Below are 23723 nucleotides of genomic sequence, written 5' to 3'. Positions count from 1 at the left end.
ATTGAGTTCTAGTTTCAAAGCATTATGGTCTGAAAATGTGCAGGGGACAATACCAATCTTTTGGTATCAGTTGAGACCTGATTTGTGACCCAGTATGTGATCTCTTCTGGAGAAAGTTCCATGTACACTTGAGAAGAATGTGAATTCAATTGTGTTTGGAAGTAAAGTTATGTACATATCAGTGACATCCATCTGGTCCAGTGTATCATTTAAAGCTCTTGTTTCTTTGGAGATGTTGTGCTTAGAGTTTCTGTCATTTGTAGAAAGCACCATGTTGAAGTCTCCCAATATTAGTGTATTATTATCTAAGTATGTCTTAACTTTGGTTATTAATTGATTGATATACTTGGCAGCTCCCATATTAGGGGCATAAATATTCATGATTGTCTTATTGGATGGATCCTTTAAGTATGATATAGTGTCTCTCTGCATCTCTTACTACAGTCTTTGGGATAAACTTTAATTTATCTGATATGAGGATGGCTACCCCTGCTTTCTTTTGAGGACCATTTGAATGGTAAATGGTTCTCCAACCTTTCATTTTCAGGCTGTAGGTGTCCTTAGGTCTAAAATGAGTCTCTTGTAGACAGAAAATAGATGAGTCTTGCTTTCTTATAAGTCTGATGGGGTCATTAAGCCCATTCATGTTCAGAGTTACTATTGAAAGATATGACTTTAGTATCATCATAATACCTATTCAGTCCCTGTTGTTGTGGATTATTTCTTTGGACGTCCTCTTTTTTTTTTTTAATTTTATTTTTATTTATTTATTTTTTTTACAGAATCCGGCTTAATATTTCTTGCAGAGCTGGTTTGGTGGTCAAATATTTTTCAGTTTCTGTCTCTCTTGGAAGCTCTTTATCTCTCCTTCTATTCTGAATGAGAGCCTTGTTGGATAGGTTTATTCTTGGCTGCATGTTCTTCTCATTTAGGACCCTGCATATATCCTGCCAGCCCTTTCTGGCCTGCCAGGTGTCTGTGGAGAGGTCTGTTGTTAATCTAATATTTCTCCCCATATAAGTTCGGGATCTCTTGTCTCTTGCTGCTTTAAGGATCTTCTCTTTATCTTTGGAATTTGCAAGTTTCACTATTAGAGGGCAAGGTGTTGAATGGTTTTTATTGTTTTTCGGAGGGGGACCCCTCCATCTCCTGGATCTGAATGCCTCTTTCCCTCGCCAAATTAGGGAAGTTCTCAGCTATGATTTGTTCAAATATGCTTTCTGGTCCTCTGTCCCTCTCAGAGCCCTCTGGAACCCCAATTAAATGTAGATTTTTTCCTTCTGAGGCTGTCATTTATTTACCTTAACCTTTCCTCATGGTATTTTAATTGTTTTTCTCCTTTTTTCCTCAGCTTCCTTCCTTGCCATGATCTTGTCTTCTATGTCACTCACTCTTTCTTCTACCTCATTAACCCTCATTGTTAGGACCTCCAGTTGGATGGCATCTCATTTAATTGATTTTTAATTTTGGCCTGATTAGTTCTAAATTCTGCCATCATAAGTCTCTTGAATCCTTTATGCTTTTTTCCAGAGCCACATTAGCTTTATATTTGTGCTTCTGAATTGGCTTTCTGACATCAAATTGTAATCCAAATTCTCTAACTCTGTGGGAGAGAGTACTTTTCTGATTCTTTTTTCGTGGGGAGTTCTTTCTAGTCATTTTACTCGGAGCAGAGTGGCTAAAAACACGTTGTACTGGAAAAAGGAAGAGAAAAAAAGAAAAAGAAAACAAAAACAAAAATGAGAAACAAGGAGGAGTATCCTCTGGTTCTATATACTATAAATCCCTTGACTTCTCCTGGAGCTTTCCAGTGCTGCTCGGTCAAGAACTTGCTCTTCCCCTGTCCTTCCAGCTGGTCTTCTGGGAGAGGGGCCTGCTGTGCTGTCAGGTGTGTGCACCTGGTTGAGCTGTCCCACCCCCTGCCAGGTGTTGGGCTCAGTGGCAGTTGTTGACCCTGTGAGGCCCCTGTCCCCTGGTGGCCCCGCCCCTCCCAGGTACAGGGTGACACCAGGAGGAACAACCCCACTGGTGGGGGCCAGCTCTCTAGCACTGGAGTCAGCCCCCACAGTAACTACCACAGTCTCCCAGTCTGCACTGACCTGGATGCTCTGGGGGTGGGGGGCGCTGACCTGCACAGCTCGGGGGCGCCTGGCGGCCCGATTGTCCTCACTCTCCTGTGCCCTCCAGGTCTCCGCTGGAGGGGAGCCCAGGATCCTGGGTTGCGTCCCCCATGCCCTGGGATCCCGGGCCTGCACCGCTGGAATCACGCTCCTGAAGGCAGCAGGGCGTAGCCCCCTCCCCGCGGAGCCGCCCCCTGAGCTTCTCCCCGAGGCCCCCCTGGGCGCACTCCCGCCCTTTACCAGGCTCGGCCGGGGTGTTGCGCGCTCTCCCCCGGGTGTCCCCCTCTGTTAGTGACCCCGGGAGACTGAAGGCCCCACTGCCCCTCCTTCAGTTCTGCCCGAGCTCCCTGGGAGCGCCTTGCCCTCCGGGAAGAATCCGGTGTGGATTTTTAAAGTTCCTTCTTCTCCGGGGCTGTGCTTTCCTGTCCTGGAGGCTCCCGCCGCCCCCCTTGGGCGGGCTCTTGGAGCGGGGGAGCTCCCCTACATGATTCTTTTTTATTCTTATTTTTTCCGTCTTCCTAACTGTTAGAAGTGCAAACTCTTCTCTCTGTAGCGTTCTGGCTGTTCCCTCTTTAAATCTCAGGTGGAATTCGAAGGTTTTCAGGATGATTTGAAAGTTATCTAGGTAAGTTGGTGGGGCCAGGTGACTTGGGGACCCCACCCCTCTGCCATCTTGCCCCACCCTCCTAGAAATTAAATCTTGATCACAAGGAAAATAAAAAGCTGTAAGATATTTAATCCTATGGAATATGGGGATAAAAAAGTGAGAATACAAAATAGAATAATAAATACTATATTCAAAATAATGTAGAAAGATGTTTAAAACATGTCAGTAATAAAATACATTAAATGCATCCATTAAAACGTCGGATAACCATGTTGGTTTTAAAAAATCAGCCCTATGCTACCTCTAAGAGTCATACATGAAATAAAGTGAAAATGAACATAAGAAACATTGGTTGGCAAAAAATTAGTACAAAATGATGGATGCCACATGAAGTAAGGTATCCGTTTCTCATAAAAACAGGTAAGCAAAGACAGAAGCATATTTTACTTCCAATGCATAGACAATATGTATTCTTTTGACTGTATATGAAACTAAGTCCAAAGTAAAAAAAATAAATAAATAAAAATAAAGCTTCAAAAAATCAGTGTCACACAAAATATATTTTATGACAACACCACATTAAATTAAAGAAAAAAAAACAATTCAAATATAGCAAAAAACTACATTGTTTGGAAATTTAAAAAATACACAGCTAAGGACCTCAATATATAAAATCAAAATGAAAATTGTGAAGCTTATGTAAGCCATTTAAGATAACTGAATCTGCTATTAAAAATTTCAAAACAGGGATCCCTGGGTGGCGCAGCGGTTTAGCGCCTGCCTTTGGCCCAGGGCGCGATCCTGGAGACCCGGGATCAAATCCCACATCGGGCTCCCGGTGCATGGAGCCTGCTTCTCCCTCTGCCTGTGTCTCTGCCTCTCTCTCTCTCTCTCTGATGACTATCATAAATAAATAAATAAATAAATAAATAAATAAATAAATAAATTTAAAGCTTTAAAAAAAAAAAATTTCAAAACTTCTTGCTACAAATACTTGCCAGAAATATAAGTGGTCAGGCGTATCTTTCTCAAAAATTCCAGCAATAGGTATTCCCTATTTCTTTCAATCTGATACTGGGAAATAAACAAAGCTATTTGATTCATTTTACAAAGTTAGTGTAACCTTAAACAGTACCTAAAACCTGATAAAGACTTTATAGGAAAATAAAATAAAAAGCCAGCATAACATACAAAGAGATGAAAAATCTGAGATAAAACAAAAGTGCATTGAATAATATATCAGCACCAATTGCAGTTTACTCAGAAATGTGTGGATATTAATCATTTAAAAATCTATTAAAATAATACACTATATTCATAAATTAAAGGAGCATATTCTTATGATCATCTAAAAAGTTGTGATTTCATTCTTGATTAAAATATTTTTAACAATTTAAAGAGAGGAATAAAAAAAATTTCCTTAATCTAATAAAGGACATCTGTCAAATTCGACAGCAAATGAAATAGTAATTATGAGTGTGGAAACATTCTCATAAAATCTGTGAAAATAAGAATATTATGCATACTATGCATGCAGCTCATCATTATGTAATAATTCCTCTACAAGTGAATAAAATATATAAAGAAGCACCAGAAATTAAAGGAAGTATAAAGCCATTTATTTTTTCAGATGACAGAATGGTTCTTAGAAAACTCGAGAGAATATAAATACATACTATTAAAATCGTTGAAAGAGGAACCCTGGGGGGCGCAGCGGTTTAGCGCCTGCCTTTGACCCAGGGCGCGATCCCGGAGTCCCAGGATCAAATCCCACGTCGGGCTCCCGGTGCATGGAGCCTGCTTCTCCCTCTGCCTATGTCTTTGCCTCTCTGTGTGTGACTATCATAAATAAATAAAAATTAAAAAAAATTGTTGAAAGAGTTTAATGGTGTGCCAGAATTTTATAAAGAAAATGAGGGAAAGTGTACTGAAGTACAAAAAAATCCAAATAGAGAGTTGTACTAAATTCACAGATTGGAAGAATGATGACTAAGACACAGTCTTTCAAAGGTAAACTAGAAGTCCAATGTGGTTTTCAAATGCATTGCAACAAAGAGCCAAGTGTAATGGAGACAATTTTGAAGAACAAGAATGTGATAATTTGTTCTCCTTGTGGAAAACTAGTAATTATAGTGTCAGTACAGGGATGGAAGACCAATGGTAAAAAATATGGCACCTGGCATATGAATGACATGGCTTTATAAATCAGTGGAGATGTAAATCATCCTGTTCAAGACACAATGCCTGGTCAACTGGCTAGTCATATGTAAAACAAATAAATTTAGATTTTTACCATGCTTATGTCTTATATTTTTTCACAGAGAGGTTAAAAACATAACTGAAAATTTGGAATAAAATAGGATAATCCATATATGAACCTAGAGTATGAAAATATTTAATATTAATAATTTTGACTGCTATAGATAAATTTGATAAAATATACCAGTTAGCAGTTTTTAATGAAAAAAATTCAGGAGGCTAGAAAATATTTCACTATGTGAAGAAGAGACAGGACAATGAGATGTGCTGTCATTTATACACTATTTGATATGATTTAAAACTGGAAATTTTTGGAAGATATTTAATATCAAGAATAGTGCCTGGGTATGTGGGTGGGTCAATTGGATAAGTATCTGTCTTCCACTCAGGTAATGGTCTCAGGGTCCTGGGATTAAGGCCAGCATCCTGCTCTCTACTCAGCAGGGAGCCTGCACCTCCCTCCCCTTCTGTCCCTCCCCCTTGCTCCTCCTTTGCTCCTTCCTTGCTCCTGAGGTGCTCTCTCTCTCACTCTCTAACAAATAAAATATTTAAAAATAAAAGAATAGAAAGAATAGTGTTTATGGTATATTTATTTATACTTGCTTTCTATGAAGTAACATTTCATTTTTATCTATAATTACCATAACATTTACTTTCCTAATTTGACCATAAAATACCACTTGTAACATATTAATAAAATGGGAAAATTATCCCCTTTTCAACATTAATCTTATTGCTATGTTTGATAACTTGACCTGGAGAATCATATAATTCATCTCTATCATTTTAAATTATATATGAAGTCTTTGTTAGCCTTTTTTATTACTTTTGATGAATTTTAATGTTAATTTTGATATTATTTTTACTATAAATTTGTTTTATTTATTATTGAAGTATAGTTGATAGACAATGTATACAAAGGTACATTAGTTTCAGATGTACAGCATGATTTGGCAATTCTGTATATTACCCAGTGCTTACCACTATAAGTATATTCACCATTTGTCACCAGAAAATGTTATTATAGTTTTATCGACTAAATTTCCCATTCTGTATATTATATTACCATGACTTACTTATTTTACAACTGGAAATTTGTACCTCTTAATCCCTTTCACATATTATTCCCCTTTCCCCAATTTCTGCTCGTCTCTGGCAACCAAATTTGTTTCCTGTATCTATTAATCTGTTTCTGTTTTGTTTGTTGGTTTGTTTTGTTTTTAAAGTTTGATATTAAGTGAAATCATATTGTATTTTTCTTTGTCTGACTTTTTTCACTTAGCATAACATTCTCTATGTCCATAGATTTATCCATGTTGTCTCAAATGGTGAGATTTTATTCTTTTATGGCTGAGTAATATTCCACTGTGTGTGGAGTAAATATCCGATATTTATGCATATATATGCATCTTCCTTATCCATTCATTTCCTGCAGCACGCTTAGGACAATCTGTTTCTTTCTGTACCTTGACTATCGTAAATACTGCTGCAGTGAGCAAGGGTGTATATATCTCTTTGAATGGGTGTTTTCATTTTCTTCCAGTAAATACCCAGAAATGGAGTTGCTGGGTCATATGGTAATCTATTTCTAGGCTATATTCTTGCTTTTGTTATAAGCTCCCATCTCTTAGATTCTGGGGAGAAAAATAACACACTTCCCATCTTTCTAGTATCTTCTTCCTCTATAGTAATAGCTTTGAGGTTTTTTTTTAATTTCAGCATAATTTTTGTCTCACTAGTTTAAAAGTTATGGCTAACAATTTTTGAGGAGCTCTTATAGTCAACATATAAATTAGACTGGCATGTACTTTTCTAGAACCACTCTTTAGAATGTTTGGGTTTGTTATCACCTGGTCTTACTAGCTTTGTGTCTTGCCTCCACTTCCATGCAAAATCAAGATTCCATTTTTTGTTTAGAAACATGTAGCACCTTGCAATATAAGACTGAAAGAAGGGGATTATATGTTTTTAGTAAAAATATAAAAAAGTAAATGAAAAACTATTGACTTAAAATATTTTTACCTAATTGAATTTTTTCCATAATGAAAATGCGTAATTGATCAATAAAAATAAATGTAAGTTGTGTGTTTTGAAATTATTCTATCTTAAATAACTACTTATTCTTTAGGGTGTCACAGGGAAATTCACAAAAAAGAATTTTAAAAAGTTGGCTTTGTGCTCTGAATTATATCTCTAGCCCATCAGCATGTTTTTGTGAAGTATACAGATAAGGAACTGACAATACATTTCAACAAGCTTAATTTTGAATTGAGGGTTCCAAAGAAAGTACATACTCAACCTATTTGATTATGCTTATTTCTAAGAAAACTCAAATTATATACTTTTTTGAAAAGTAATTAATTTCAAAATAGAAACTTAAAAAGAAGTAATTAAAGTTTAAACAAGTCCTTAAATACCTAAAGCAGACCTCCTAAACACAGCTTTTATTTAAGGAAATATAGATATTATAATTGCCAATTTATTCTGTACCAAAATGATAATTATATCTGATATTGGTGTTGACAGAGTTAAGAATAAGTGACCTGTACTTATTAAGTAATGAGATTTCTACAGCTCAGTTGGTTCTATTTCTGAAAATAGCTATGAGTCTACTCACTTGTCTAATAATATATCAAAAATTATTTTCTCTGATGTGTGAGACTACATAGATATTTCTATAGAAAGCATTCTTTGTACATTTTATACAATGTACAATATCTAATTAACAAATAAAACTTCATAGTTGCACTTGAACAATTCCAAATTAGTTATTATTTTTGTTATCACAGGCTTCCATCTTAGGAACTCATCTAGACAATCTTAATGTTTTGTTTTTCCTTTTTTCCCCCCCCTTCATGCTACTGAAAAAACTGTGGATAGATAGTTAACATGGAATGCTCTCTTTACTACTAAGTCTCATTATAGTTTCAGAAAATATTAGATTCTCTCATAAACTTAATTGCATGATTCTCAAAAGTTAAAACATGTATATGTATGGATGTGTGAATTTATCCACAGATACATGTATATGTAGTTTCTCTTTTTTCAAGAATCTATTTACTGCTTATTCTACTGATAAGTAATTCTATATCTATAAACCTTTATATGCTTCTTAGTATCTTAATCCCAATGATACATAGGTAAGGGATATTTCAGTGCTATTTTTTTTAAAGATTTATTTATTTATCAGGGAGAGAGACAGGAATTGAATGGAAGGAATAGAGGAAGAGAATCTCAAGCAGACTCCCTGCTGAGGGCAGAGCTGCACTCTGGGCTCCATTCCACTACCCATGGGTTTATAACATAAGCCGAAACCAGAGGCAGACTCTCAACAAACCAACTCACCCAAGGACCGCTTTCAGTGCTAATTGTAATGTATGGTGATAAATCTGATTTCAGTAGTTCATATAAATATGGGGACTTTCTTTGACTAGCTTGTAATCTTTGTATCTTGCAACAAATACAGCAATGTGAGAAATACAAGTAAATTTCACAGCTTGTATAGATTTATTGGATGCGAATTCATATATTTGTTATCTGTTGATATACAATACTTAAAGAAAAGAAAAAAATAGAGAATGAGAGAGACAGAGAGGAAGAAAAGAAAATGAAAAGAAAGCTTCAGCTTCTTAAAAGCCATATAGTTATGTGATTGTTAATGGTGTATCAAATTTTAATTATTGAATTATGTGTCTATCCATTAGCAGCAATACAATTTTCATCTGAAATAATTAATAAAGAGTATTCCATATAAACCCTCCAACATTTTACCATATATCATTGTTATGGAAAAATAAAATAAGCGATAATTTGCCCTATATCTATATATATGAGTGTATGTATATGTACCTATAGTCACTGTGCAATATAGTAATCATTTCAAAGTACAATATCTAAAACTAAGAATCATGGCAGTAGCACTTATTAAGGACATATGAAGGGTTGTTTTTGGTCATCATGACCTGTTTTCTTTGCTGCTAGTAATCAGATAAATGCTGTCACATGGCGAGAAACATTAAACAAATGGTCTGGGGTAAGGTTACATACATTTGTGCAGTAACCTCCTGTCTAAGTGAATAGCTAATTGGACACCTATGTGAAACCCTATTGAAAAGTGGCAGTTCCATTAAGCTCTAAGTCAATAAAAACAACATGAGCCTAATTTGTTTTTATAACCACACAAAAGGAAATTATAGAAACATTTAAAATCTGCAGGAATTCCTCATAGGATATAAATATGCTTACTTGTCTCTCCTTTTTGTTTCTCAAGCTGTAGTCTATGTTCTTCACAGAGGCTTATTAATATTCAGGATTGGTATTTTTGCAAGGTGAGAGTTAAAGCAAAATATTTGGAAAGCTTAATTCCCAATCTAGTGGCTGCTGACCATAGAGACTCTTCTTTTCAGAATTTCAGTCATAAATCTTTCATTCGCTGCATATTGCTAAGGGCATAGGACCCAACAGAAGACACCCAAGGGTGGAGGGAGCTCAACAGTGTCTAATGCTCTGATACACTTTTCCTCCTAACTCTGTCCACTTTATTTCCAAACTAGGAATCTTTGAAAATGGAGATAAATGGAAGGTTACTTAAAATGCTCAAATATAAAAAGGATGCTGCTATTATTTCAATTTGGATATTCTGTGGTAAGCAAAATAATTTATTTTAAAAGAAGGAATATTATGCAATAGTTAACTGCAAGGACTCTTAAGCCAGTCTCCAGGGTTGAAATTTGGCACGAGAGAAACCCTTTTTACATCTGTAAATTGAGGAAATAATATCTGCCTCTTGGGATTGTCTTCAGAATTAAATGAATTCATTTATGTAGGGTGCTTAAAACAGCACCTGGGTATTATAACCATCATTTAATAGTGTGCTATTTATTATTTTCTGAATTAGTTAAATAAGCCCTCCTATTATAACCTGTAGGTTCAATAGTTTGTTAGTTGTATGGGCAATGTTTTGTCTAATATGAATACTTTAGGCTAAGATAGAGAATGTATGAGCATTCTATGAGTCATGTATAAAAAAAAATCTAAAGATGCAGTATAATGCTGTCATGTCTTCTTGTCTTATTGCAACTAAAGCAAATATTGAGTATGTATCTGGAAATTGATTAGAAATTGCAGGGACTTAAAATATCAGACATGATCCTTGCCTTGAAAGAGCTTACAATGAGACTCCTGGGTGGCTCAGTGGTTAACCATTCACTTTCGGCTCAGGGCATAATCATGGAGTCACAGGATCCAGTCCCACATATGGCTCCCTACATGGAGCCTGTTTCTCCCTCTGCCTGTGTCTCTGCCTCTCTCTGTGTGTCTAAATAAGTAAATAAGTAAATAAGTAAGTAAGTAAATAAATAAATAAATAAATAAATAAGCAAATCTTTTAAAAAAAAAGGAAAAAAGGGCTTATAAAAGGATGGAGGAAAAGGCTACTAAACAAGAGAATGTAAATCAAGTTCAGAAAAGTGAAAATGGTTTACAAGGGGCTAAAGGTATTCTGTGGCAATAGAGAGAGGAGAGATGAATTCTAGTTTAATATTTAGAACAGAGATTTTCCATTCCCTGAGTATTAAGCCCTCTGCTTGTTTGGACCATGATGCATGATCAATGGCTGCTACATTTCATAATGCTTTAAAAATCCAGAGACAGCATAACACTATATATTTGTAAGTTCCATAAGTTAATTCATCTAGTAAGCATTTGTAAATAAATAATATCTGTAGCTTATCTACAGAGCACAAAGCAAACTAAAAATGAGCACAGTGCAAATGTACTACACTGTATTAGATGTATAATATGTATTATCATTTGTGTATGTATGATGTATAATATATAGAAGATGAATAGGTGTATAATTTGTATTATTTGATACAAGTCATACAAATAGCACATACACAAACAGGCATACAGAGAAGTTACTCTCCATTTGTTTAAAATCTTGTCTTCTGATGAAGTTTCTGTCATAAATAAAAGCAAGTGAAACCAGTGATAGCAAGTTAAGTAAAATGAAAAAAGGCTAGAATAATAATTGCTAATACTACTACAAAAACATGCATAAATTAAAATGTTTATTGCTGTGGTCTTACTTTAATTAAATCATCAATGGCTCCTACATTCAATAACTGATAGAGAATATGTTGCTTCTTCTCCATGAAAAACAAGAAGAGATTTATTTTTGAGTAAGGAAAGAATTCTCAGTTGTTTTATGTACCTTAGCAGTATTATAATGATTTAAATGTCCTTGTCTTCCTGCTTTTCCACAAGGTAAGAGATACATCAGCAAGTAGGAGTAAATGGGGAAAAAATCTTATACAAAAATAGCTACTTGAAGTGCTAAGGGAGCAATCAAACACCTGCCTGATTGAGTGGGAAGCAAATGGGCCTTTCCCACTAGGGTTACAGAGAAGTGAGTACGAGCAAGAGAGACCTGGAATAAAGTGACTATACAGAAGGTTGGTAGACAAAAAAGGGGAGGGTGGAATTCTGAAGTTCCAAGGGAACTCATGCAAGAAAATACTCCTTTAAGTACCATAAAGGTAGAGAGCTAGTCTTCAGACAGGAAAACCAGCGGATGAATACCAAGGTGTAAGCAGGCGAATCAAGAATTTTGAAGGTCAGAATTAATATGAGTGACACTAATGAAGAGAAGGCACCAATCTCAGTTTTTCTCTCGGGGCAGAATCTATTTTTTCACCTAGGTTTTATACTTTGTGATATTTGCCAATAGGTAAAAGCTTGAAAGTGCGTGTTTGCATGCCAGAGGGAAAAACGAATACCCAGGAAACACAGCATAAGCTTCCAAATTTAATGGCATGGAGCCACATTTTTTCATCTGTTTTAAGTTAGGACGAAAATAAATAAATAAAAAGATAAATGTTGTAAAAAAAAAAGTCTTAGGTATAATTTAGCGAGTAGCTCTAGTGCAGATTAATGGAAATTCTGAAATAACAAGTGTGACTGAGAAAGATCTATTTCACTGAAGCCTGAGCAGAAAAATGATGTGCTTTATTACTTTGAACAGTGAATAATAATTGTAATAATTCAAACGAGTTGGATAAAGTTATCAAACCATTGTCTTTTAGCTCAAATCTATTCTTGGGACTATATGATGTTGGGGCTGGCACTCTGAACATTGGATTTCTCCTTTCCCTCTTGTCTACCTGCCCATCAGAGATTGGAAGGCAAGGTGAGGGAAGGGGGTGAACTCTGTTCTGTTTGTGTTCAACACTTGTCAGCAAGTACTTCTCCCCCGTCCCTTCCCCCACCACCCCTGGCAGCATTCAGTTCTAGTGTTAGGGCTAGAAAACATGCAGAACTTTTCTCACCAAACATCCTGTGAAATGAGGCAGTTCTCTGTTCTCAGACACCTGGACCTCAACCTTATGGGAACCTGTTTTCATGTTCTGGTTCTTAAAAAAGCCCCAGTTTCTGGGATATTTATTCCCCATAGAGGGTCCACTATCCCTGCAGCCTTACTCTGTGTTATCTCAGGACTCTAAATGAATTTTTGGTCTTCTTACACTCGTTTAACCAGGTCTTTATTAAACCCCCTCTGTTAAATTAACTAGTGGAGTTATTTCTGCTTACATGTGGGGAAAAAATAGATAAATGGCATTTTACAAATCAAAAAGAAAAAAAACACCCTTAGAGTCAAGAACCCAATATAACAAAAAGTAGAAGCTACAGAGGGCAAAGTTAGTAATGTGCCATATTTTCAAATAATGAAGATTTTACATTTAGAGTATTAGCGAAAACTATTTATTTTTTCATATTCCTTGTTTGTGCTTAATCAGTGGAATGGCATTTCTACATTGAGGAAAGCCAAATGTCCAAGCCTGTTAAAGGTTTTCAAGATTCATTTATTTTGGTTATTACATGTCCAAGCTGCAAGCTCATTTCTCAAATAAGAAGACTCAATAGATGTCAGTGTTGAGGGGATTTAAAATTCATCCCCAAATTTATGACTCTCACTTCAAGGATGAAAGATGATTTCTGAAGCCAAAATAACAGAAGAAAAAATACTTGTTTAGGAAAGAATCAGATCAGAGTAAAAGCTCACATTCTTCATAATACTGACCCCCACAGAATAAATAAAATCAGGCATCACTAGGAATTTTCTAATTTGCATTAATTATTCTATTTGAACAAGGTGCATAATTTTTATAGTTCTAATTGTAATTGATTTTCATACTATCCTTCATTGTGCTTAATAAATGTTGTTATTCGCTTTTAAAGTAAATTTTCCCCATTACTAAAATGTTCAGCTGTGTGCCTATTTTATCTAAAGAACAGAAAATTGTTACCACATGCCCATATTTGTTTTGTTTTTAATACAGTTTATCTGAGTCATTTAAAGAGTACAGTGATTAGGGAACATAGTCAAGGTCATTCATTCTTAAGACAGTCAAAATATTGGAGTTAGAATTACTGCTTTTATTTGAGAAAGACAAGAATCAACATTATCTATAGCATATTAATAGTCATATGCATACTTAAAATGAATCTAGATCCCTATTTAGTTAGATTCCCACTCATCCATGATTTTGCTTTCTGCAGTTTCAGATACCCATGATCTGGAAGAAGATGATTCTCCTTCTGATGTATGTAGTCAGAAGGTCTACAGCAGCCTAACATCACGATACCTGCACCATTCATCTCATGTCATCCCATCACATAGGAGTTTTATCATCTCACATCACCACAAGAAGAGATACCATAAGATATTGAGAGAGAGAGAGAGAGAGAGAGAGAGAGGGCACATTCACATAATTTTTATTATAGTGTATTGTTATGATTTTCTGTTTTATAGATAGTTGTTAATCTACTGTGCCTAATTTATAAATTAAACATTATCATAGGTATGTATATGTAGGAAAAACATACAAAGATACAGAGTTCAGTACTATCCACAGTTTCAGCCATCCACTGGAGGTTTTGGAATGTATGTCCAGTATATAAGGGAGGAGTACTGTATTTCTTAAGCATACCTTTAAATTATTTTTGTGGGGTGGCCCTTGACAGTTCATCATTTGAAACTAATGTCATCATTTTACCAACGAAACATCTAACACTTCTATGATACTTAGCTCTGTGAACTTGTACCTACTATCCCTCGCAGTTGAAAGTGGAATTAATTTTAATATCCATTATAAAGTTTTTCCTCAGAGCTCATGAGATATAAAGGGCAGATTTTTCTATCAATCCCATCTTTCAATTTTGTACATTTCTACTATGATTATGATTATAGAATCTTCTACAAAGAATAAAATAATATTAAACCTTCCTAATGAAATTTGAAAAATTAACAATGTCATAAAAACCCTCACTGCAGGCACAGTATTTGTTTTTCCCAATTATTCTTACATGCTTTTCACCATAGCCTAATCCTAAAACATATTTTTAGTAAAATGTATTTTTTCTACTATGAACTTAAGTTAAAAAATGCATTTAATAAGACTAATTAAATACATCAAAATGTTAGTGACAACTTTTCTTTCTTGTTGATATTTTTGGCCTTTTCTCTTTCCTGTTTTCCATGTTCTCTATAATAAATATGCATTACTGTTATTATCATGAAAATTCAATTAGTTAAAATGAATCTATCTCATCACTATAATGCTCAACTTGAATAATTGAATAAACTTGAATAATCTTCTGTTCCTTTCTATTTTAAGCTTATTATTATTATTTTTTTCTCCTTAGAAAAGTTATATTCTACTAATCTCTCACTTGGTGGCCTCTGAGATACAGATGATGAGTGAATACAACATGTCAGGATTTTATGAGGGTGATTGCCTGTCCAAAAGAAAAATAGGATAGATAGTGGCAGTGAAGGCTGAGACAGCTCTCAGACCTCAAAGCAAATCCAGCCCCAAGAGAAGGAACAGAGAGAAAAGGTTGGGTGTAAACATCCTAGAATGCTGAGCACTCTACAAAAGATTTAGAAAAGCCACCAGGAATCCCTTAAACAAGGGAAGACAAGGCAGACAAAGGCTTCATGTTTCTTCCACGTACAGGTACATTTAATATCCCTTCCACACTGAGTCATTGGTGAAGATAGCCTATGGGAGATTTGTATTCTGCAAAAACATTGGTATGGATATAAAAATACAGCAGCTTTGTTCATTTTATATTCTGTAGTGAGTCTGAAGTTGTCATTATCATGGTCACCATATGCCCAACATAGTTCCTTTCTCTAAATCTAGGTCATTTTTAACTCAGATTTGGCTGACCCTTTCTATAGGTCTTTATTATGATTTTTTTTTTCCTGCTGGTGTAAATGGCCTACATTCTTTGTTTTATTCAAATAAAAATTTTATTTTTTTGTTTTATTCAATAAAAATTTGGCCTTGTAGGCCAAATTCCAGATCCTTTGCCTTGTATTTTCACCTGATATAATGGCTAACATTGTTCATCATATAAAATGCAACATAATATTAATTGCAGTTTTGTGCTATAATAATATAATATATATTATAATATAATATATATATAATATATTATAATTATATATTATATTATTATAATAATATTATTATATTATTATATTATTATTATATATATAATTATATAATATATTATAATATAATATACTATAATATATTATAATATAATATAATAATTAATAATAAATTGGTAATAAAACAATACTTTTATACTGTTTTGGTTATTTCATATATGTTATTTCATTGATTCTATCTTTAAAAAACAAACTTTAAAAAACTCAAAATAAAAAAGGAAACTGAGCTTGATTTCCTTTATTTATGCACGAAGAAAGTTTGAGTTCAGATAGGTTAAGTGGTTTTACAAGGTCAATAGTTACGTAAAATTATAATTATGTATGGTTTATTTTATAGCTCCAGTTAGAGTGCAATTATATTGACCCTTCCTAACTGAAGGAAGTTTTATCTTCCTTATGGAATGAAAAGACAACAAATATTTATAATACGGTGACAGTATCAGAAGATCTTTCCCATCACCACTTCTGTGAACTTTTAGAAAGAAAAATCAACACAGCAAAATCCTGTCATTGTTGATAGTGACCTTTTACCACATACACATTACTTTTCTGGGTCCAAAGTTGATGTTAGGCCCAGAATTATAATTTATTTTTTATGTGTTTCCACTGTATCAGGTAAAATAGTATTATTATGTTCCACTATACAGTAGAGAAAAATCCAAAATGTACTCAAAAGGGCATCTCTGGGTGGCTCAGCGGTTTAGTGCCTGCCTTTGGCCCACCATGTAATCCTAGAGACCCATGATCAGGTCCCGCGTCAGGTTCCCTGTATGGAGCCTGCTTCTCCCTCTGCCTGTGTCTCTGCCTCTCTCTCTCTCTCTCTCTCTCTCTGTCTCTCATGAATAAATAAATCTTTAAAAAACAAAATAAATAAATAAAATAAAATGTACTCAAAAGTGTTTTGTAAACCAGTAAACTTAGGAAATAAATTGGGGACCACGGTAGTTTACAGTTTTTTCATAATGTTTCATAAGTTGCTTTATGGATAGCCCATTACTGAACATAATTGAATAATTGAATGTAACATTCAATTTCTTCTGATTGAGTAAATTTACAAAAATGTATTTAAATATAAAAAGATGTGGGAAGATTAGGTTTAATACTCTGTTATTAAATTCTACTTGTAAACAACTGTAGTCAGAAACTGTGGCCAATGTAAAAGGTATTTCTTTTTTTTTTTTTTTGCAAATTATATCTTCTTTGACATTTAATAATATTTCCTTTAGTTTATGCACATAAGTCTATATTCCACATAGATATTATTTTAATGTTTTCTAATCTATAAAGTTTCCATTTCAGGAAATATTTTGTTGTATTTATTTAGATTTGTAGACACTATTTCACATTTAATTTAGTCTTAAAAGTAAATAGCACTATGCTAACTACGAGCAACTTTGTATTATTCTGAAAAATAGAATTTCAGCTTCATAAAATGTATATTCAAATATATTTTATTTTTCATTGTTATTATTCTCCAAAATGGGTAAGTTTAAGCTTTCACGTGCTTGTTCCTGTCATAGACAACTGGCAACTTGATTACATTATACAATTCTAGAATCACAATTTCCCTCTCAATATTCTTTAAATAATTTTTCATTTTTGGCTTTAAGATAAAAGTTTTTTTAAAGATTTTATTCATTCATTCATTCATTCATTCATTCATGAGAGACACAGAGAGTGAAGCAGAGACACAGGCAGAGGGAGAAGCAGGCTCCATGCCAGAAGCTGATGTGGGATCTGATCCCAGGACCCCAGGATCATGACCTGAGCCAAAGGCAGATGCTCAACCGCTGAGCCACCCAGGGGTCCCCGGCTTTAAGATAAAAGGTTTAAAGACAGTCTGCTTTTGTAACTTTATTCCTTTCTTCTATGATTGTAATTTCTTAATATGTAACAGCAAGAATTTTTGCTTTAAGTCAATAAAATGGATCTCTTTCATCAGTTGTGTCCAAATTGTGGTACTTCACAAAGATACAGACCTTTCCTAACTGAAGGAAGTTTTGTTTTCCTTATGGAATAAAAAAAACAACAATATCTATCATATTATTAGAGTATCTAAAAATCAGCATCGAAAATCTAAAAAAAAAATTGAGATGTCTTCTGTAAAGTTTAGAATATTACAGTTCATGATTCTATTCTCTTTTGGTCTATATAGTTTTATTATCCTTCTCAGTAATAGAAAATAAGTACAATTCTCTCTTGATACCTATTATTTTTGCTTTCATTGTTTTTATCCTAATATTTTTATCCTCTGCACTTTGAATGACATTAGGTTTGATTTCCTAATAATCTAAAATACCACTCTGCCAATTCTAACTTGTCTATGAGGCTGACTTTAATTATATCTCACATTTCAGTGTTGTGTCATGCTTACTTTTCTCACCTATCTTGCTTTTCATGGTAGACTGATATTTCTTTACAGTTTTTTTTTAAACTCATAATGGGATAGTATTAGCTATATGTAAGATTAACTAAATATATTGTTTCTTTTTCCCACATTTACGCATTCTTTTTTTTTTTAAGATTTTATTTATGTATTCATGAGAGACACACACAGAGAGAGAGAGAGAGAGAGAGAGGCAGAGACTCAGGCAGAGGGAGAAGCAGGCTCCATTCAGGGAGCCTGATGCGGGACTTGGGACTCTAGGATCATGCCCTGGGCCAAAGGCAGGCGCTAAACTGCTGAGCCACTCAGGGATCCCCTTCTCCCATTTACTCATTCTAGAAAAAGAAAAAAAAGTTTGAACTTCAAATTTTTCAAATAAACACTAACATCAATTCTACTTACTTGTCTTTGTTGTTACTTCTCCTTTCTGTATCAATAAAAAAATACAGAAAATTAATGGGAGTGGGCCACAGCCCATTTTAGATCTAATAGCAACATCTATTCATCTGTATTCTGTTTTGATTTTTGTTTATTTTCCTTATTCTTATTTTTTAAAAGATTTATTTATCTATTCATGAGAGACACAGACTGAGAGAGAGAGAGAGAGGCAGAGACACAGGCAGAGAGAGAAGTAGGCTCCATTCAGGGAGCCCGATGCGGGACTCGATCCCGGGTCTCCAGGATCATGCCCTGAGCCGAAGGCAGGTGCCCAACCAATGAGCTACCCAGGCATCCTTGTTTTTGTTTTTGTTGTTGTTGTTGTTGTTGTTGTTAGTTTGTTTTTTTAGCTTCATTTCTAGTGGTGTGGAAACTTGAATTACCTCAAACATGTCAGTATCTCCCAATCTGTTTCTTTATGTCCAATTATTTCTGAAGGCTTTCTTCTTTGAATGGAGGGAGAAAGAATGAACAGATACTTATCTCTCACCACATGTCTGTATGCAGGTAGAAAGCATGGATGAATGCCCAGGGTTTGGTTCTTAAAGACTAAAAGTCTTTGAACCAAAGTAACAAACAAGGTGGAATGGATTGAATGCCTTTTGTTTTCTTTCTGGATGATAGGTCTCTTTTGTTTCGCATGAAAATCCACGAGTGGATCACAGCTTGTATCACAAAATTTAAGCTCATGGAATTTAAAGCAACCAGGAGGATCCTCTTCCATTCTGTTGCTGGGCTGTGGCAGTCTTTGTTTGGGGTAAAGATGTGAGAGCCCAGCTCTTGTTTTGTCTTTATAGGCATTTTGGTTAGAATTTAAGAGAAGTTGTACCAGGCTGTCCAACAGATATAATTTAAACTGCTCTGAATATTGCTTTCTAAATCTGAAACATAATAAAAGTAGAAATTTCATTTTCAATATTAAGCTTAACAAATTTAAATGTTAATACAAAACATTTAGACTGTTCACAAATCACAAGAGTGTAATATAGTGAATTCATTGTATTATTTGATCTAGATATCTGTTTTACTTAGATCAGCTTTTCAGAGGTAATGAATAAGCTTATCATTGTTGTCTCATCTTCCCCATAATCTTTTATGGGACTCAGTAAGAGGCTTGACAGAAATATGCTACGGTTGAAGGAGTAAATTGACTTTTTTGTTGTAATAGCGTTATTAATTAATTCTACACGAAATTCTCTTTTGCTTTACTTTATAGAATATTTAAATAATAGTACATAGCGTGTCCTATTAATATGTTTTCCTTTTGTTCAACAAACTATATAGATAATAATATAATTTATTTAAGATCCATTTTTAAATGTTGTGCTTAGAATTGCCAAAAGCAAATGAAATTGACTTTTTGCCTATCTTGCCTACCAGAAATCCACCATCCTCTAACCTTTTTTTTTTTTTTTAAAGCATTGCTAATTACAAGTCACGGCTCTAGGTTTTACAAATCCTTTAAGATGTATAAATGATTAAATGATTTAACAACAAGTTTTCAGGCTTTTGAAAAATAAAAAACAAACCAAGCATAGAAACACAAAACAGAATGAAATACAGTTCTTAGGAAATAAAGAGCCACAACAACAATTGATTTATATCTAACCAGCCAATTTTTTACTTCACTCCTACTATTTTACAAATAATTAAGATTTTAAATGCATCATAGTGTTACTTGACCACACAAAGAAGAGACAAATGCATTAAAGAACACCTGACAATTATTAAATAGAATATTTAATAAAGCCCTGAACCTAGAGAATATGACATTATTAAAATATTTAATCTAAGTTTTCAGATGAAATGATTATGGCAGAACATTATGCATGCACAAAATGCAAAATAGTTACTTTCCTTCAAACACCTGTTTAACGGAAATGGCACTTTTACAAAATGAATAGGACTGAAACAAGGATAGTCTTCATTTTTGTTCCTCTGTTCTTTTAAGAATCTGTGGCAGCTAGGCTGAGGAGAGAGGGCTTCGCAAGGAAATCACTGAAGAATGGAGGTGACTTATGTTTCCTGTTGCTATTTGCATTTTCCAATTAACCTCTTTTCGACTCAGATCTTGCTGTCAGGATGATTGTGTACCATTCATTGTCATCAACTCACCCACTACCACTTAACCAGTACTTTTGTTTGTGATTTTTTTAGGATCTCTTTCTTACTCAAAAAAATTTTTATAGAAAAATCCACGAATGCTTTTCATGTGTTCCATTAAATAACCTTCTTATAAAATGTAACTGATTTAACTATTCATGTCCACCTACATAAAATTTAAATATTTTAGGTATTTCTTATAAAATATAAGAAATACAGCAAATAAAAGCTTATATTCATAATTGGTAATACTCCTTAAGAATACCTTAAAAACCTTCATATTTTTGCCTTTCATATTCTCATTTTTCTGAATATATCAAAAAGCAATTGAAATATTTAAAATTATCATGAGATTTGCATACACATCAGTAGACCTAAAAGATTGAGGAACAGATTATTAAGCCTGCTGTTATAATTTAAATATTTTTTGTGCAGAGCTAATGTGCCAGTTTCCATTCTCCACTTGTTTGATGCAGATACTATTACTATTTCTTAAAAAGGTAGACATTTCAAGTCTATGTGTAGTAGGCTGAATAATGGCTCCCCAAAAGATATCCAAGCGCTGATCCCTGGAACCTGTGTACCTTATACAACATAAAAAGAGTATTGCAGATACATACAATTAAGTTAAGGATCTTGAGTTAGGAAACTGATTAACAACATCTCTTCCTCTTCTGTCTCCCTCTAACTCTTTCAGGATACATGTGATTATATGTAGGATTCACCTAGGTATCCAGGGTAACCCAGGATATTCAGGATAAAAAATATATGTAGGCAAGTCCAAAGTCTGCAATGTACAGTGGCAGGCTAGAGATCCAGGGAAGTTTCGATGTTGTAGCTAGAGTCCGAAGGCAGTCTGCTGTCAGAATTCTCACTTTCTTGGGAGAAGTCAGTCTTTCTCTTAAGGCTTTCATCTAATTGATTGGATGAAGGCCACCCATGTGATGGTAGGTCATCTGCTTTCCTCATTAACTGATGTAAATGTTAAAAATGCCTTTGAAGCAACTTAACCTCATCCTAAAAATACCTTCAAAGTGACTTACAGATGTATTTGACCAAATGTCTGGCTATCACAGTGTACCAGAGATAATGGTATAGCCAACTTGAGACATAAAATTTACCATCACAGAAGGCAGCTTAACCGACAAGGGAGAGAATGAATACCACAAACAAAGGAATGATGGTAGATACCAGAAGATTTAAGAAACTGGTTCTCCCCTAGAGCATCTGGTGGAAGAGCATCTTTATCCTTCACTTGATTTCAGCTCAGTGATACTGCTTTGCACTTATGTCAGTCATATCTCTGAAAGTAATTATTTCCAGGTAGGTTGAATTAGGGCTTAGTGCAGAAAAATCAAATATGTGACCAATGAGTGATCTAGTGGTCATTCATACAATATAAAGGAATTTTTAAAAGAATCTCACTTTTCTTGAAGAAAATATATAATTATATTAGGTGAAAAAAACTATCTTCAGAGATTACATTTTAAATGATTTCTCAGTGAAGTAAATTAAATTTTCAAAACTATGATTTAAAACACAAAAAATTCATTTTGACTGTGTAATTCACAGCAATGTAAACACAATGAGAACAGGCACTTGCTCTGTTTGTTTCACTAATGTGTCTCCACCAACAGCCAACAGAGTTTGTCACATAGAAGGAGATTTGTAAGTACTTGCTAAAGAAATAAATCGGATTCACAAATTTTCATTTTCATATATTTATGCTGTTTTAAATTCCTTAAAAATAAAATGATCTCCTTATATTCTTAGCAAGAAAATTCCCTTAGTTTTTCTTTTAGAATTTACAACAAAAGTATTTATATATTTATATACATATAAGACATATTGTGATTTTATATTTATGATAATTTTTGAAATGCCAACTTATGTAATATTACTACCAAATAAATTTTAGTCCTTAAATGCTAATGTAAATTTCCTTTGAAATGAGCTAGACCATTTAAGTTTGGACGATAGCCATGATTTGAATTAGTGTTTTTATATATATGTTAACTTGCCACTTTTAAATATTCATACTTCATAGCTAACTGTAAATAAAGAAGGCTGGCATTTTTTTATTCTTAGCCTTAAAATTTCTTAATACAAGTTAATTATATCAAGGAAAATATTCAATTATTGGGGTCCAAATTAAAATAATTTCTTTAAAATTAAGATTGTATGAAGGGAAAAGTATTGATGTATAAAATATTTTTGCTAAATTATTACATAGAAAATTAATGGAAACCACTTAAATTAAAAATATATTTCTACTTTGATAAATTTGTTTCTCTATCACTAATATTTTCTTCACTAATATGAATTTTAATTTGCATGATTTATCACACTTTAACATTTATTTGCATGATTAATGAATGTTCTGCTATTATACTTACCCAGATTTCTGAAAAGTGTGTTGAATTTATTATGTTTTACGAGCATAGGAAGGATAAGAAAGGCAGTGTATTAGTTTCCTGTGGCTACTGTAGCAAATGCTGATAGATTAAATGAATTAATTATTAGTAATATATAATTTTACCAAATTGAGTTTACTATTTTAGAGTAATAGGAAATCTGAATCCATATGTTTTAAAGAACAAGTCATTTGTTAAGAAGTTAACTATATTTCTGAATACTAAGAAAGAATAATTCAAAATTCGGAAAAGAACTAAAATATCATCAAGCACAAAGAACTTAAAGATAAATTTTACTAAATATGTGCAAGTTCTGTACAGTTAAACTATAAAATACTCCTGAGAGAAAATAAAGGTGAGCTAAATAATGGAGAAATATACTGTGTTCATGGTTAGAAATTTTTTTAAATATTTTATTTATTCATGAGAGACACAGAGAGAGAGAGAGAGGCAGAGACATAGGCAGAGGGAGAAGCAGGCTCCATGCAGGTAACCCAGTGTAGGACTTGATCCCGGGACTCCAGGATTACACCCTGAGCCAAAGGCAGGTACTCAACCACTGAGCCACCCAGGCATCCGAGTTAGTATATTTAACATGGTTGTTAATTTTGCATAAATTCACCTATAGATTCAATCAGAATTGTGGTAGGATATTTTGTGTACCTCGCCAAATGCTTTATAAATTTATATGGAACTTCAATAGACTTAGACAAAAATTTTAAAAAATCATTAAGTTGGAGAAATCAGATGATTTGATTTCAAGATTTACAGGAGAGCTCCATTAATTAAGATAGCATGGTAAAAAAGAAAAAAGAAAAAATCAGATGGCATGGTATTGGCATGGGATAAAGGTATACCTCAGTTATAAAGGTAT

The 23723-nt window shown here is 33.8% G+C and overlaps 1 long non-coding RNA gene across 3 annotated transcripts in view; it reads left to right on the top strand.

Annotated features, from left to right (window-relative positions):
• The window catches only part of LOC102157053, a 103904-nt gene extending 88497 nt beyond the window's left edge, over positions 1-15407 (top strand). For 2 of the 3 annotated variants that reach the window (XR_005353064.1, XR_005353066.1), the window contains 3 exons: positions 9540-9630; positions 12072-12175; positions 13546-15407. This is a non-coding gene — a long non-coding RNA (uncharacterized LOC102157053). The remainder of the gene's footprint in view (positions 1-9539; positions 9631-12071; positions 12176-13545) is intronic. The other variant, XR_005353065.1, reaches the window with a different exon arrangement.
• The last annotated feature ends 8316 nt before the right edge of the window (positions 15408-23723 follow it).

Source organism: Canis lupus, chromosome 1 (genome assembly GCF_011100685.1).
Source record: "Canis lupus familiaris isolate Mischka breed German Shepherd chromosome 1, alternate assembly UU_Cfam_GSD_1.0, whole genome shotgun sequence".
Classification (NCBI taxonomy): Eukaryota; Metazoa; Chordata; class Mammalia; order Carnivora; family Canidae; genus Canis; species Canis lupus.
Note: the sequence above shows the minus strand (reverse complement) of the source record. Positions and strands in the feature narration are given on the sequence as shown.